We start from the raw sequence: 8,031 nt of genomic DNA, 5'->3' as shown, positions 1-8,031 counted from the left end.
TGAACCTACCTGCAGCAACTCCATTCTAGTCAGTTCTGTATTGAGACAGCTAGAATGGAGTTGCTGCAAGGAGGACCCACCTATTGTAACTACAGAATATGCCGAGACCATCATGAGCCTACCTGCATTAACTATATACTGATAAATCAGGCGCACAGCGATACGTCAGAATTTAGCTCTATATCAGTTATTAAATTGCCATATATTTCCATTATCACTTACAATAAGTGGCGCAAGTTATAATAAACACGTAAGGCTGCGGCGTCACCTCCCTGTACAGAGCATATGGCAAATATATATTTATATAGGTATATTTTATGTAATATATATATATATCAATGCCATATGTAAACATGTCCAGGAATGTGTTTTTCCTATATTTTTATTGATATTATATACATATACAATGTCTCTCTTGGCCAGTTACGGATCCTCCCTATAGACACTCCACTCTAGCTGCTCCTGTAGTGAAGTGACTAGATTGGAGTTTCTGGCAGCAGCTCCTCGAAGCAACTCCATTCTAGTCACCTCAGTACTGAACAGTCTACATTGGAGATGATTCTAGCAGGTCCCTGCCTCCAGCAACTCCAATCTAGACCGTTCACTAGTGAGGTGACTAGATTGGAGTTGCTGGAGGGAGGACCTACCAGGAGCAACACCAATTTAGACGCAACCATGCTCACACAGCCTGCCCCCCCATGTCTCCCCTCTCGCTCACACAGCCTGCCCCCCCCATGTCTCCCCTCTCGCTCACACAGCCTGCCCCTCCATGTCTCCCCTCTCGCTCACACAGCCTGCCCCCCCATGTCTCCCCTCTCGCTCACACAGCCTGCCCCCCCATGTCTCCCCTCTCGCTCACACAGCCTGCCCCCCCATGTCTCCCCTCTCGCTCACACAGCCTGCCCCCCCATGTCTCCCCTCTCGCTCACACAGCCTGCCCCCCCATGTCTCCCCTCTCGCTCACACAGCCTGCCCCTCCATGTCTCCCCTCTCGCTCACACAGCCTGCCCCCCCATGTCTCCCCTCTCGCTCACACAGCCTGCCCCCCCATGTCTCCCCTCTCGCTCACACAGCCTGCCCCCCCCATGTCTCCCCTCTCGCTCACACAGCCTGCCCCCCCCATGTCTCCCCTCTCGCTCACACAGCCTGCCCCCCCCATGTCTCCCCTCTCGCTCACACAGCCTGCACCTCCATGTCTCCCCTCTCGCTCACACAGCCTGCACCTCCATGTCTCCCCTCTCGCTCACACAGCCTGCACCTCCATGTCTCCCCTCTCGCTCACACAGCCTGCACCTCCATGTCTCCCCTCTCGCTCACACAGCCTGCCCCTCCATGTCTCCCCTCTCGCTCACACAGCCTGCCCCTCCATGTCTCCCCTCTCGCTCACACAGCCTGCCCCTCCATGTCTCCCCTCTCGCTCACACAGCCTGCCCCCCCATGTCTCCCCTCTCGCTCACACAGCCTGCACCTCCATGTGTCCCCTCTCGCTCACACAGCCTGCCCCCCCATGTCTCCCCTCTCGCTCACACAGCCTGCCCCCCCATGTCTCCCCTCTCGCTCACACAGCCTGCCCCCCCATGTCTCCCCTCTCGCTCACACAGCCTGCCCCCCCATGTCTCCCCTCTCGCTCACACAGCCTGCACCTCCATGTCTCCCCTCTCGCTCACACAGCCTGCACCTCCATGTCTCCCCTCTCGCTCACACAGCCTGCACCTCCATGTGTCCCCTCTCGCTCACACAGCCTGCACCTCCATGTCTCCCCTCTCGCTCACACAGCCTGCACCTCCATGTCTCCCCTCTCGCTCACACAGCCTGCACCTCCATGTGTCCCCTCTCGCTCACACAGCCTGCACCTCCATGTCTCCCCTCTCGCTCACACAGCCTGCACCTCCATGTCTCCCCTCTCGCTCACACAGCCTGCACCTCCATGTCTCCCCTCTCGCTCACACAGCCTGCCCCTCCATGTCTCCCCTCTCGCTCACACAGCCTGCACCTCCATGTCTCCCCTCTCGCTCACACAGCCTGCCCCCCCCATGTCTCCCCTCTCGCTCACACAGCCTGCCCCTCCATGTCTCCCCTCTCGCTCACACAGCCTGCACCTCCATGTCTCCCCTCTCGCTCACACAGCCTGCCCCCCCCATGTCTCCCCTCTCGCTCACACAGCCTGCACCTCCATGTCTCCCCTCTCGCTCACACAGCCTGCACCTCCATGTGTCCCCTCTCGCTCACACAGCCTGCCCCCCCCATGTCTCCCCTATTACTCACACATGCTGTCTCTTCAGCACGGAGTCTCTCTCCCTTCATACTTCACAGTGACTTGCCCGGGTGCTGACACCAGCCCTGAGCAGACGCCTTACCGAACCTCCACTGTCTACTAAAAAAAAAAAAAGGCAGTGGAGGTCCGGTAGGGCCCCATAATGAGGGTCTTAATAGTCCAGGCTGGGGCCTACGGGGGGATTCCCCGGTCTCCCGGCGGGCCTGTCCGACCCTGCACATCTCTCCCCCTCTACACTACTCCCTGCAGTCCACCTACTGTATCTCCCCCCCTTCACTAAATCGTGCACCTCGCAGCTCTCCATGTTGCTCCACTACACAGGATACTGTGGAAGGTCTTGCTTACAAGTAAAGACACGCCTATCCGGTCATGTGACCTTGTATCGGCAGACGGTCCTTACGGAGTCTAGTATTTAGCCTTTACCCATCCAAACTCCTATATCATGCTCACACACAGCCTGACCCTCTCCCCCAGCCCTTTCCACCCCTCTTGCTTACACATGCCGTCTCTTTCCTCCTTCCAGTCTCCATTCACTGCAACTTCTTTTTCCTGTGTAACTCGGCACTGTCCTGAATAGCTCCGCCCACGCCAGTCTGATCACATGATCACGTCGTCACCGGAAGTCCTTTAGCCCACTAGGATTTCGCGTCTACCATCTTTAATACTGGTACTGTCAGCACAGTCATATAAAGTGTAGTCTTAGTGTAATACCGTTGACTGGTCGTATTAAGATTGGTTGACGGATTGAAAGTTCTACTTGTGGTAAAGGAGCTGGGGAAGAAATACAGGTATATTTAGTCATTCTACAGTAACAGCAATAGATGGATGCTTGGGTCCTGTGAAGAGATACAGAAGTATCTTTAGGAAGACACGTTTTCATTACTCACAAAAATAAAAACAAGGTACTTGTGTCCTATACACTGCTAACATTCCACTCAGCACTACTCCAAGTGCACATCTCCAAACTATTGAAGAACAGAAAGAGGGCGAAAACGTGCTTTAGAAACATATTGCTTTCGACATTCTGCTGTTTCCCTGCTATGTGAATTTATTCCAGCCACACCCACTTTCACTTGTTTGGCACGTGCTACAACAGCTGTGTAGAAACCTTCCCAATTAGTTGGCCACGCCCCCTCAGAAACACGTGAGGGGGTGTGGCAAGCATGTGATGCCTTAAATACAGCTGTTGTAGTATACGGAAGCTAGTTGTGCAGAAGGAGGACGGCGCGTGGACTGGTGTGCTGCAGAGACGTGGAACCGGCTGAGTTGACACGGTAGGTTTTCCCCCTTTTATTTGCTCTTAGCTTTGCCTGTGGAACTCTGTGGGAGCTCTGAAGGTGACCGTTCTTATAGGGAGACCTGTGCTTGCTAGTTCTTATAGAGACAGCGCCCGGTGGTTCTTAACAGATCTATGCCTTGGCGGGTCTTATAGAGAGCTATGCCTGCCAGTTCTTACTTGAGAGCAGATCCTGACGGGTTTAGCCGTCTGTCATTGTATTTCTGTGATATTTCGGCCGGTTATTACATTAATGCATTTGATGGAACTGGCCTCCCTTATTCCTAATGGCATTAATAGGTCTAGCCCTAGTCCGGCGGTTTTGGCTGCTTTTGTCATTGTGTTACTGTGATAGTTGGGCGGGTTATTGCTTTAATGCTCTGATGAGAACGCCGCCGCCTAGTGGCATTAGTATGCCTAGACTAATAAAACAACCTGGCAGCTCACCATACAACTGCATGGTGAGGCCATAGCCCATCCCTAGTCCTAGCTAGATAGGGTGCCGGAGCATGACCCGTTGCATTGATATTGGAGGGGATATTGATGTAACACCGTGTGAAGGCTAGTAATTAAATTAAAAAACAAACCAACTTTGCAATTGATGCTCTGCATTTCTTGCTTCACCATGCCATCAGAGTAACTTTCTGCTTTGGCTAGTCTCTGCCCTAGGCCCCCTGAGTTGTAGTAGGTTTTTCCCTCTAATACCATGATAGAAATGAGTCTAATCCTAATGGCATTAGTATGCCTAGACTAATATAAGCTGTAGGGAAATGGCAGCTCACCATACAACTGTATGGTGAGACTGTCGGCCCAGCCCTAGCTCAACCTACTATAGAGAATGCATGTATTGCTACTTTTTTTTTGGCTGTCCCCAGTCCTAATGGTAAATCTAGACGAGTTTTTCCAGGGTCTTATACTGACTGCCGTACTGGAGTCGGGAAGGAATTTTTTTCCCATAACATGGGGTTATTGGCATTGGCCTCATGGGGTTTTTTGCCTTCCTCTGGATCAACTCTGTAGGGCTGTACTTTATGTATGTTTCTCTTTATGCAACCTTATCTAATGTGTATATGAATGTTATAAAACGACACACTGTGGATATTATATTTCAATATTCCCTACTGTATGAGGGTTTTACACTTGTTAGAATAGTTGATCCTGGGTCTTGTACTGACTGCCAGTTTTCGCCTTCCTCTGGATCAACTCTGTCGGGGTTATAGGTTGTATTTGCTGGCCTTGTCTTCCTCCACCTTCCTCTGTGTATATAATATTAGACACACTACCCTTATTACTGTCTCGGGCAACTCTTGGGTAACTGTTCACTAAAAAATCTTGGTCATTATTGTCACTGTATCATTGTGATAATGGAGGGGTTATCACTTTAATACTTTGATCAGAATGACTCTGCCCCCCCCCCACACACACACACTTCCCACCCCTCCATCCCCTTTCTTACTTTAACAACATAGTTTAGTATGTCTGTTCACCATATAATGCTATTGTGATAATGTTGATTTATGTTTGTTCTGCTGAGAAGATCAGGGTAAGTACGGTAAGTGTTACTGTATTGAATGTTCTGCTCACTATATAACTCTGATGCATAAGTTCTACCCTTTGTCTGATGTCGAATTTAAGAAATCCAACAATATTCAATCTCCTGCAGTTTCTGAATCGACACTAAAACGGTTTTTTAAGTGTCGTGTTTTCCTCTTTTGTAGCTGTGAAAGCTGGATCTACTACTAGAAGAACATCACCTTGCCCTCTACAAGATTGTAGGTAAGTTCCATTTGGCCTTTTTTTTGGGTATTTTGCAGCTGCTGTGAGCAAGGATCAATATAAAACTGGTGCCTAAAGCTATCCTCTTCATTGTTATGTCGGAGGTCTATGGATCATAAGTCCCTCATTATGAATTCAAGCCTTCGTGTGGTGATGGCAGGGGTGGTGGAGGGCACTAGCGGTAGATTACTATGTGCTCTTTAGGTTTTGCCTGTGTCCTTGAGAACTGACCTCTAATCTAGGTTTATAAAGCTTGTATCCTACTGTGTGGTTAGTTGTTAGAAAGATAATGCGTTGTAGAGTCATGAAGGGGCAAGTAGATGTAGACTAGGTGTGGATGGCTGTCACGACTTGTCAAATCCTGCATCCGGCTAGCACTGAGGGGACATGTCACAAGCTGCGTGGGATTTGTGATTCCCGCACTGTGATGCTGTATGATCTGAGCAGTGTAGGTGCTGAACTAAACCCCACCAAGTGGAGATTGTGGGTAACAGTTGGAGTCCAACTCAGGAGCTCCCTGAAGACGATGGTGGTGACTTCTGTGACCTGTAGGAACGGGCAGCACATGTGCCGGAGATCATGTGCTGTTCGCTCCTGTTAATTACGGAAATGGCTGCTTTCGTTCTCAGGAGTTGGCATTCCTGTTCTGTGCCAGATCTCTGAGGGGTCCTGTCGGTGCATGCTATGTTTAGGTTGTGCGATGTTGCAGTGTGTCAGTGTTCTTGTAAGATGGGGCGGGTTATTGATGGTTGTCCATATGTGGTTTGCATTTGTGAGTCTCTTCAAAGCTGTGGCACATTATCCTTTATAGTCTGTAGTTCCCAAAACTGCCTTTACCATTGTTGCGTCGGAGGTAAGGGTTCATAAACCCCTCCTTATGAATCTGAGCCTTCATGTGGTGATGGAGAGGGTGGTGGAGGATGTGGGTAGACTGCTATATTTAGTACGTCTACTTGTAGTATCAACTTTTAGCATGGGGTCTTTTTAATGGGATGAAGGCAAAACCTCTCTTGGTACTCAAAACTCTTTTCATACAGTACAGGCAGTTTGCTGTGGGGTTAACGCTAAGGGTTGTGGTGAACCGAGTCATGGGTAGGCGCCTAAAGTCCAGATGGGCTTTCTGGCAACTGGTATCAAACGCTGGCCAGTGTAGCTGTGTTCTTTCTGCGGTGCTGTGTGGTCTGAGTGGTGTAGCTGCTTCAGTGAAGCCCTTAAGTGGGCGTCTGGCTGGATGAGGCCTGGAGTCTCAACTCTGGGAGCTCCCTGAGGAAGATGGCGGTGACTTCTGTGATATGTAGGCACAGGCAGCACATGGTTTTTTGGTGCTTGTTGGGCACTGTGCTACAAGTGGTGGTGTTGCTTGTACTATAGCGCATGGTGGCCACGCTTTCGGCCGGAGCGTATCGCTATGCTTGTCTATATTTCGGTAACATCACCGCGAGTGGTATGGGGCTTAGCAGGGGCTGGAGATCATGTGCTATTTGGGCCTGCAAGTTACAGGAATCCCTGCTTTCTTTTACAGGGAGCTTCAAGAGTTGGTATTTTAGGCCTTATCCATATCAGATTTCCAATTGAGGACTTCACTTTAGTACCTGCGCTGCTTAGCTCATACAGCATCGTGGCGGGAGTGTAGCTGCATTGACCAGCATCTGACACCAGTCGCCAGAAAACCCTCTGGTCTAAAGGTGGCTGCTCAGGCTTTGTTTGCTGCATCCTGCGGTCTTGGTTTTGCAGCAGGTTGTCGGTGTTGTGTGGACGGATGACGGTGTGCTAAGAGTTTTTCTTTGTTTGCAATGGCGGTAAAATGTTCATTCCAAAAGTATGTAGTGGAGCGTTTTTGTCGGTCGGTTGTCGTATCTTATAGCATTCCAAATTTATTTTGTCGTATCCGGTTTCCCATTTTTCTGTAAAATGACATGAACTTACTTTCTCTTCTAGACTTGTGCTTGCTTCAGGAGTGGAGAACATGTGACATGGACACCTGGCTGGACCTTCATCTCGCGTATCAACTATTAGTTCTATGAAATGTTTCAATTTGTCTTTTTGCTGTAAAGTTTCCTATGAACATAACCAGCTAAAAAAAAACTTGAATCTTCAGAAGTGGATACATTTTTTTTTTAATGTCTAAGGGGGGGCGTTCACACTACAATCTGTGTCCGCTGCTAATGTCCATTCAAAATCTTGTGCGGACATTAGCAGCGGACACTGACGATTGTGTGAACGCCCCCTTACTAATGACAGATTACAAGCTTTTGATGCTCTGCTTCTTCCTCAGGTATATTTCGAAAACTCTTAATCTGTCATTAGTCATTAATAAAGGGATCCACTACCAAAGACTCGTTTTGGTTTTGTTTGTGTTTTTTTTTTGTTTTGTTATTGATTTCATATCCACTGGCTAACACGGTACAAAAAAAAATGTTTTCCTTAACCAGCTAGCAACTCTGACAGATCTTAGAAAGTTCTTGCAATTATGGTCTAGACTCCAAAAAGTCACAATTCTTATTGTATTGTATATTTGTTTCTGAAATGTCTCCAGAAAAATAAAGTGAAATTTCCCATTGCAATGGTTGTCTTCACGTGATATCTTTATTCTACTGTGTGGTTTACAAACAAAGGTGGAATTTCTTCTTTGCTGCAGGTCTACAAACTGGCAGCAATACTAAGGGTAAGTTCAGACGGAGGTTTTTTTTTTTTTTTTTTTTTT

General features: G+C 48.8%; 1 long non-coding RNA gene across 1 annotated transcript; it reads left to right on the top strand.

Annotated features, from left to right (window-relative positions):
• Positions 1–3,130: 3,130 nt before the first annotated feature.
• Positions 3,131–7,596, top strand: LOC142195202 (uncharacterized). The gene is made up of 3 exons (XR_012715072.1): positions 3,131–3,549; positions 5,270–5,327; positions 7,266–7,596. It is a non-coding gene; the product is annotated as an uncharacterized LOC142195202 (long non-coding RNA).
• The last annotated feature ends 435 nt before the right edge of the window (positions 7,597–8,031 follow it).

The sequence above is a fragment of the Leptodactylus fuscus genome, chromosome 1 (assembly GCF_031893055.1).
Source record: "Leptodactylus fuscus isolate aLepFus1 chromosome 1, aLepFus1.hap2, whole genome shotgun sequence".
Taxonomy (NCBI): domain Eukaryota; kingdom Metazoa; phylum Chordata; class Amphibia; order Anura; family Leptodactylidae; genus Leptodactylus; species Leptodactylus fuscus.
The sequence above is the reverse complement of the archived record's forward strand: the minus strand, read 5'-3'. Positions and strand labels throughout refer to the sequence as shown.